At 38.2% G+C, this 7,870-nt stretch overlaps 1 long non-coding RNA gene across 1 annotated transcript; it reads left to right on the forward strand.

Annotated features, from left to right (window-relative positions):
• The first annotated feature begins 2,292 nt into the window (after positions 1 to 2,292).
• LOC106881741 (uncharacterized) lies at positions 2,293 to 6,563 on the forward strand. Its single transcript, XR_001410893.2, has 3 exons — positions 2,293 to 2,411; positions 4,239 to 4,372; positions 5,079 to 6,563. It is a non-coding gene; the product is annotated as an uncharacterized LOC106881741 (long non-coding RNA).
• The last annotated feature ends 1,307 nt before the right edge of the window (positions 6,564 to 7,870 follow it).

A 7,870-nucleotide genomic window follows, 5' to 3' on the forward strand; every position in this document is an offset into this window, starting at 1 on the left:
GTACTTATTCTATCGGTCTCTTTTGCCGGACCGCTAAGTTACGGGGACGTTAACACACCAGCATCGGTTGTCAAGTGATGTTGGGGGGGACAGTTACAAACATACACACACACATATATATACATATATACGACAGGCTTCTTTCAGTTTCCGTCTACCAAATCCACTCACAAGGCTTTGGTCGGCCCGAGGCTATAGTAGAAGACACTTGCCCAAGGTGCCACGTAGTGGGACTGAACCCGGAACCATGTGGTTGGTAAGCAAGCTACTTACCACACAGCTGCTCCTTTAAATATTCAAATAGATGTGGGCATGAAGTTAAGAAATTTTCTTCCTAATCACATGGTTTCAGGATCAGTTCCCTTGTACAGTACCTTGGGCAAAAGTCTTCTATTATATTCCCAGGCTGACCAATGCCTTCTCTGTGTATTTGGAAGACGGAAACTGAAGGAAGCCTCTGTGTGTGTGTGTATATCTATGTGTGCATGGGTGTGTGTTAATGTCTGCCTGCCTTGACAGCATTTTATGGTTGTAAATGAGTGATACCATCATGCAAGCAGTGCCCTTCATTTTGAATCATCCATGAAAACAAGTCCAGCAGTGGGGAAATATTATCTTACTTAGGAGGACATTAGACCATAAAAAGTCTGCCTCAATGAATTCCATCTGACCCCAAGGGGACAGTAAAATGGTGATGATGAGGTAAACTGGTATGTAATTTCAAACCCTTCTTATACCTGCACACATACATCCACATAAATAGATACAGATATATACTGAGTTACTTTGACAATATATCCCACACACTTAAGGGCGGTGAGCTGGTAGAACCGTGCTGGGCAAAATGCTTAGCGGTATTTTGTCTGCCATTACGTTCTGAGTTCAAATTCCGCTGAGGTCAACTTAGCCTTTCATCCTTTTGGCGTCAATTAAATAAGTACCAGTTACGCACTGGGTTCGATGTAATCGACTTAATCTCTTTGTCCCCTTTATGTTTAGCTCTCTGTGGGCAATAAAGAAATAAATATATCCCCCCCCACACACACACAGCAAAACAGAAAAAAAATTCCCCCTAATTCTCTGAGCAACCATCCTTAAAAAACATTTAACCATTGAAACTGGTTATATTTTATTAAACATTCTCTAAAATATACTTCTGTGCCTTTTCCAACTTTATTTACTTTATTTTAATTATGATTTTTGATTTCTATGGACTCCTAACCACTTTTCATCTATCTATCAACCTATCTATCTATCTGTCTGTCTGTCTGTCTCTCTCTCTCTCTCTCTCTCTTTCTCTCTCTCTCTCTCTCTATATATATATATTTTTTTTTTTGTGTGTCCGTGTGTCTTTGTTTGTCCCCGCCACCACTTGATGACCCATGCTGGTGTGTTTACATCCCTGAAACTTAGCAATTTTGCATAAGAGACTGATAAAAAAAAAAGTACCAGGCTTAAAAGAATAGGCACTTTGGTCAATTCATTCGACTAAAATTCTTCAAGGCAATGCCCCAGCATGGCCACAGTCTAATGATTGAAACAAGTAAAGGATAAAAGATATATTACATGGGTTGTAAAGATTTGCCTCTCATGTCATCCTAAAAGGATGGTTGTTTAATGCTATTATATTTCGGGGAAAATTCTCCTTTTAAAATATATAAAGATAATCAAAGTGTTTAGAGAAAAATGTATTATCTGCAGGCTATTCTGGAAGGAGCTCGGATGAAACTGCTATATCATACTCAGTATCATTTTTTTTTTTTTTTCATGTCTGAACTGTCTTTCTACAACTACCATGATGTGCTAAGCATCAATTTACAGAAAAAAACATCAAATTTAATAACGTCTACTAATTGATCTTAGTCGCAATTAAAAATGTATTATTTTTCTTTGCACACTCAAGGAAACTTATGAAAGAAGAAAAAATTATCACCCCTCAATACAGAAACCTGCACTAGTGTCCTACTCCGTTATATAAGTGAATCTTTCTTATTTTTTTTTTTTTTATTGCCCACAAAGGGCGAAACATAGAGGGGACAAACCAGGACAGACAAAGGGATTAAGTCGATTATATCGACCCCAGTGTGTAACTGGTACTTAATTTATCGACCCCGAAAGGATGAAAGGCAAAGTCGACCTCGGCGGAATTTGAACTCAGAACATAACGGCAGACGAAATACCGCTAAGCATTTCACCCAGCGTGCTAACGTTTCTGCCAGTCTGAATCTTTCTCACAGACTGTTATTAAAATGCAGCTACCCCAGACACACATGTTTACTGTATTATTAAGTGATGTTATTTTAATATCTAGAGTGTAACACCACCAGTCCCTCCTGCAAGACATTACAGTGTAGCTGGCAATATGAAGGTGAACTTTCCACAGACTCGCATAGCCACAGAAGTTTTCAAAAGTATGTATTTTTCTTTTTCATTTACCCCACCCATTTTATTCTTTCTCTTCTACACACATACAAATGTATTAATCTGTCCAACCCATGCCGGCATGGAAAATGGATGTTAAACAATAATGATGAAGAGGAGGAGCAGAATATAAGAATGGTTATGTGGTTGAAAAGCTTGTTTTGCAACTGTGTTGTTTCAGGTTTCATCCCCCAATGTGGTACTTTGGGCAAGTGTCTTCTGCCAGTGCCTCGTGAATGAATGTGGTAGACAGAAACTGTGTAGAAGCCTGGATGTGTGTGCTTATATATATATTAGGGTGTTTAGAGAGTAATTGTGTTTTACCAGAAAGGATATAAAAACAAATATAAAGTACGTTCATCTGAATAGTTTTAATCAAGAATGGAATCACCAGCATTGTCAATGACTGCAGTCCAACGAGAAAGTAACTTTTTTATGCCATGTTCAAAGAAACCTATTTCTTTTCATGAAAAAAGTCTGAAAGACTGTTTTCAACTTCCTCTTTGTTTTTTAATGTTTTGCCACTTATAAAATATTCTTGTGATCAGAACAGATGGAAATCCATTGGTGCTAAGCCAGGTGAGTATGGAGGATGTTGAAGAACTTCTTACTTTTTTCTTGGGTTTGTTTTGAAGAGTATGGCTGTGCAATACCTTTTCTGTTTACCAAAAGCTGGCCACTTTCAGCCTAATTCTTCATTTACATGATCAAATTATTGGCGATAGATGGTCTTCCCATGTTCCAGTAGCTCATAATGGACAACACCTTTCATGTTCCATCAAACACAGAGTAAGGATTTTTGTGGAATTCTGGTGTTGGTGTTGGCACAAACCTCTCATCTCGTGATAACCAATCTTTTTTCATTTTCTGTAGTGATGCAAAGCCCATTTTGCATCACCTGTAACAATGCACTCTAGAAATGACAGGTTGTTATTCCTGGTTAGAAGACTGCTGTAGATGGTGGAATGTTGTGTTCGGTTCTCAAGCATAAGCTCACGTGGGACCCAAATTCCCTCTTTACATGTTTTCCCAATTTGCTTGAGATGTTCTAAACTTTTCTTTGGTGTGGATTTGATACAATAGTCTCATTCTAAAGGTTGTCATTCAGAGTGAGTCATCTTCCAGAGCAAGGCTTATCGGATATGCCACAATCACCATCTTTAAACCTTTTAAACCAAGCTTCCACTGCATCTGGATTCACTTCACAAATGTTTTTCATTGCTTCTGTAGCAATGCTTTTCTTTCAAAACTCATACAGTAAACAATGGCGAATATGTCGTTTCATAAAGTTCTTATCATCCAAGGGTTAATTACCAAAATACGTAAAAAGCATCCAGTCCACACTGTAAAAACCTTGCTAAAACTGACATCGCCTGTGCTTGTGCCATGTAAAAAACACTCAGTCCATTCTGCTGGGTGGTCGGTGTTAGGAAGGGCATCCAGCTGTAAAAACTGTGAAAACAGACACAGAAATCTGATGCAGGCTCCTGTCAAACCATCCCACCCATACCAGCATGGAAGGCAGACATTAAACAATGATGAGATAGTTTCTCGTAACCGTTATTGTTATCTCTTAGGCAATAAACTGGCAAAGTCATTAGAACATCAGACATAGCCTAGTAGTTTTCCTTTTGACTCCATAGGTTTTGAGTTCAAATCCTGCCAAAGCCGGTTTTGCCTTTTATTCTTTTCAGATTCGATAAAATAAAGCACTGATCAAGTATTTGGTTCAATGTAATCAACTTGTGCTCCCACCCCTTCAAAATTGCTACCCTTGTGCCAAAACTTACAACAGTTTACTGTTATCTCTCCTATAGTTGGCAAACATGTCTGGCTTCAAGAAGGTGATGATGTAAAGGTCTTGATGCCTTCCTCAACCAAAGATGGACATTTGACGGTACAGTTTCAAGGTGTTACTCAGGATGTTCCACATCACATTGTACAACTCCGGGTAAGTTCTTCACCTTCCAAAATTCTTGGTAATTTCTGCATTGTCCCAAAACTTCTTTGAGGGTTTCCTAACAGTTTCATGTAATCTATTAAAATCTAGCCCTTTCACAGTGCCTAAGCTTTTCATTTCTCAATTGTTACCTTCTTTTACTTTTCTCCCATCTTATATTAACTTTTCTTTACTTAACTTAAGTGTTCCATTTTATTCTGATGCTATTCTTCATCTTCCCAACCTCTCCTATTAATGGTTTTATCCTGTTGTCTCTCTAAACTAGATCCTCATTAGAGTGTGCGTGTCAGTGGCAAAGAGTAACTAGGAAACTAGGGCATGCAGTGTGTGGTTTGGAGTGTGTAGGTTTGAGTGTTCCACCCTCCCTAGTTTTCTGTGGGAAATATAGTATTATATGCTTTTAAATATGGGGAGTCGGAAAATGAAAATAGTTTCACCCTTACGAAGCACTCATTCCTTCATTATTGTATTAATAGTGTGAGAAAGCAAAATGCTTTCAATTCTGTCAGTATACAAGAGGCCCTCAAAAAATTTTCAGTGGTTTCCTTTCAGTGGTGTTAAGTTGTCAACAGAAACATAGGCAAGGGATAGCAAATTTTTCACTGCTTGCCTTTCAGTGGAACAAATGAAGCCGCCCAACACTATGTAAGATAAAGTTCATTACATATTAATGTTTGTATCTTCAATTATTTTCCAGACCATGGGTACATTATTATAAAACAACCACTTATACAAGTGGGAGAAGTATGAACCAACAACAGATATTGTATGAGATTGCTTAATTCACTAGACACAAAAGGTAAATCTCCTTCAAATTACATTCTGCTGCCTCGAATTGTTGTACAATTTAATCCCAGATATGCAGAATAACAAGATTGTTGCTGGAATACCTTCAATCATAGGTCTCTCACTCAATAAGAAACGACCAGGGACTGAACAACATCAGAAAGTAAGAGAACACAGAAAAGAATATGGTTTTTTTTTTCTTTGAAGTATATTTTAAAGTTTTATCCCATTCAATGCAAACTTACACAAGAAAGTTGGTCAGACGTCTTAGATTTCACTTTTTATTTTTTAAATTTATTCTGTGTCAGATAATGTGACATTCAAAGAGTTTGTGGGTGCTGTTAGTAAGACTAGGAACATTTTTGAAAGACAGAAAATAAGTTTAATACAAGTTATAAAACATGTGTGATGAAAATTGCAATGAGTAAATTTGTGCTGAGTCATAGTTATACAGGATCTCTTTGCATTGCTTGAAGTCAAAATGAAATGATAGGAACAATTAATTAAATATACTCCATTTTGAAACGAACTAAATTTATATTTCAAATCGTTATATATATATATGTACGTATGTGTGGCGAGCTGGCAGAAACGTTAGCTCACCGGGCGAAATGCTTAGCGGTATTTCGTCTGCCGTTACGTTCTGAGTTCAAATTCCGCCGAGGTCGACTTAGCCTGTCATCCTTTCGGGGTCGATAAATTAAGTACCAGTTACGCACTGGGGATCGATGTAATTGACTTAATCCCTTTGTCTGTCCTTGTTTGTCTCCTCTATGTTTAGCCCCTTGTGGGTAATAAAGAAATAAGAAATAAGAAGTTTGCTTCCCAGCCATGGTTATAGGTTCAATCCCACAGAATGGCACCTTGAGCAAATGCCTTGGACAGACCAGAGCCTCGTGAGTGGATTTGGTAGGCGGAAATTGAAAGAAGCTTGTTTCGTGTGTGTCTCCTTGTCCTCACATCACATATCATCATCATCATCATCATTTAACATCCGTCTTCCATACTGGAATGAGTTTGACTGAAACCTGGTACGTTGCACCAGGTTTCAGTCTGATTTGGCATGGTTTCTACACCTGGATGCCCTTCCTAATGCCAACCACTCCGAGAGTGTAGTGGATGCTTTCTATGTGTTAGTTACAAGACACTGGGATCGGCCACGATTACGATCTCACTTGGCTTGACAGGTTTTCTCAAGCACAGTATATTGCCAAAGGTTTCAGTCACTTGTTTTCAGTATTCTTGTTTTCTGCACACATCTACAAAATGACTTTCTAAAATGAAATTCCATTATGCAGCTGAGGAGTACATTTTCATTGTACATTTTATGTAGTGTTCTCACTACACGAATAAATGAAGTTTGTACGAAGCGTATGTACTGCTATAACCTATTGAATTTTTGTTGCTTTTCTTCAAATTTTATTCACCAAATCTCTTGATTTTGTTTTTGGTTTTTACCCTACCAAATTCTGTTGCCTCAAACATTTTAAGTACCACATTTAATCTTTTGATTAAATCTATATATATATATATATATATATATATATATATATAAATAAATATATTAAGTACGTGCGTTCGGTTGTCATTTCGTGTGTTGGTTCGTTCGCTCGTTAGTTTGTTCATTCGTTCGCTCTTTTGTCCGTAGGTACCTACGTACGTACGTTAATTCATTCGTACGTACCTACGTACATATGCGCTTACGTACGTACGTGCGTTTGATCGTTCTTTCGTTCTTTCATTCGTTCGATTGTTCATTCTTTCGTTCTTTCATTCGTTCGATTGTTCATTCTTTCGTTCGATTGTTCATTCATTCTTTCGTTCGTTTGTTCGAACGTACGTTCGTTCGCTCGTTTGTTCCTTCGTTCGTTGGTTTATTCTTCCGTTCGTTCGGTCGATCGTTCGTTCGGTCGATCGTTCGTTCGGCCGATCGTTCGTTCATTTGTTTGTTTCGTTCGACCGTACGTACGTTCGTTCTTTTGTTCGTTGGTTTGTTCTTTTGTTCGTTTTTTCGATCGTTCGTTCGTTCTTTCCTTTGTTCTTTCGATCGTTCGTTAGTTCGTACGTACGTACATTCATTCATTCGTTTGTTCGTATGTTCGTTCGTACGTACTTTAGTTAGTTCATACGTTCGTTCGTTCATTCATTCATACGTATATACATATGTAAATACGTACGTTCGATCGTTCGTACGTTGGTTCTTTCGTTCGTTCATTTCGTTGGTAACCTCGTTCGTATGTACGTACGTACGAATGAGCGAACGAACTAAAGAACGAACAAACGAACGAACGTACGTATAATCGTACTTACATATGTATGTATGTATGAATGAACGAACGAACGAACGAGCGTGCGTATGTTCGTACGTACATATGTATGAATGAACGAACGAACGAACGTACGTACGTACGAATGTACGAACGAACGAATAAAGGAACGTAATTACGAACGAACGAACGTACGTATGTTCCTACGTACATATATATGAACGAACGAACGTATGTCAGAACGAATGAACGGATGGACGGACGGACGAACGAATGAAATGAACGAACGACCTAATGGACGAACGTACGTACGAATGAACGAATGAACTAACGAACGAACGTAAGTACGTATGTAAGAACGAACGAACGATCGAACAAACGAACGAACGGTCAAACAAACGAACGAACAAAGGAAAGAACTGACGAACAAACGAAC

This window comes from Octopus bimaculoides, chromosome 24, assembly GCF_001194135.2.
Source record: "Octopus bimaculoides isolate UCB-OBI-ISO-001 chromosome 24, ASM119413v2, whole genome shotgun sequence".
Classification (NCBI taxonomy): Eukaryota; Metazoa; Mollusca; class Cephalopoda; order Octopoda; family Octopodidae; genus Octopus; species Octopus bimaculoides.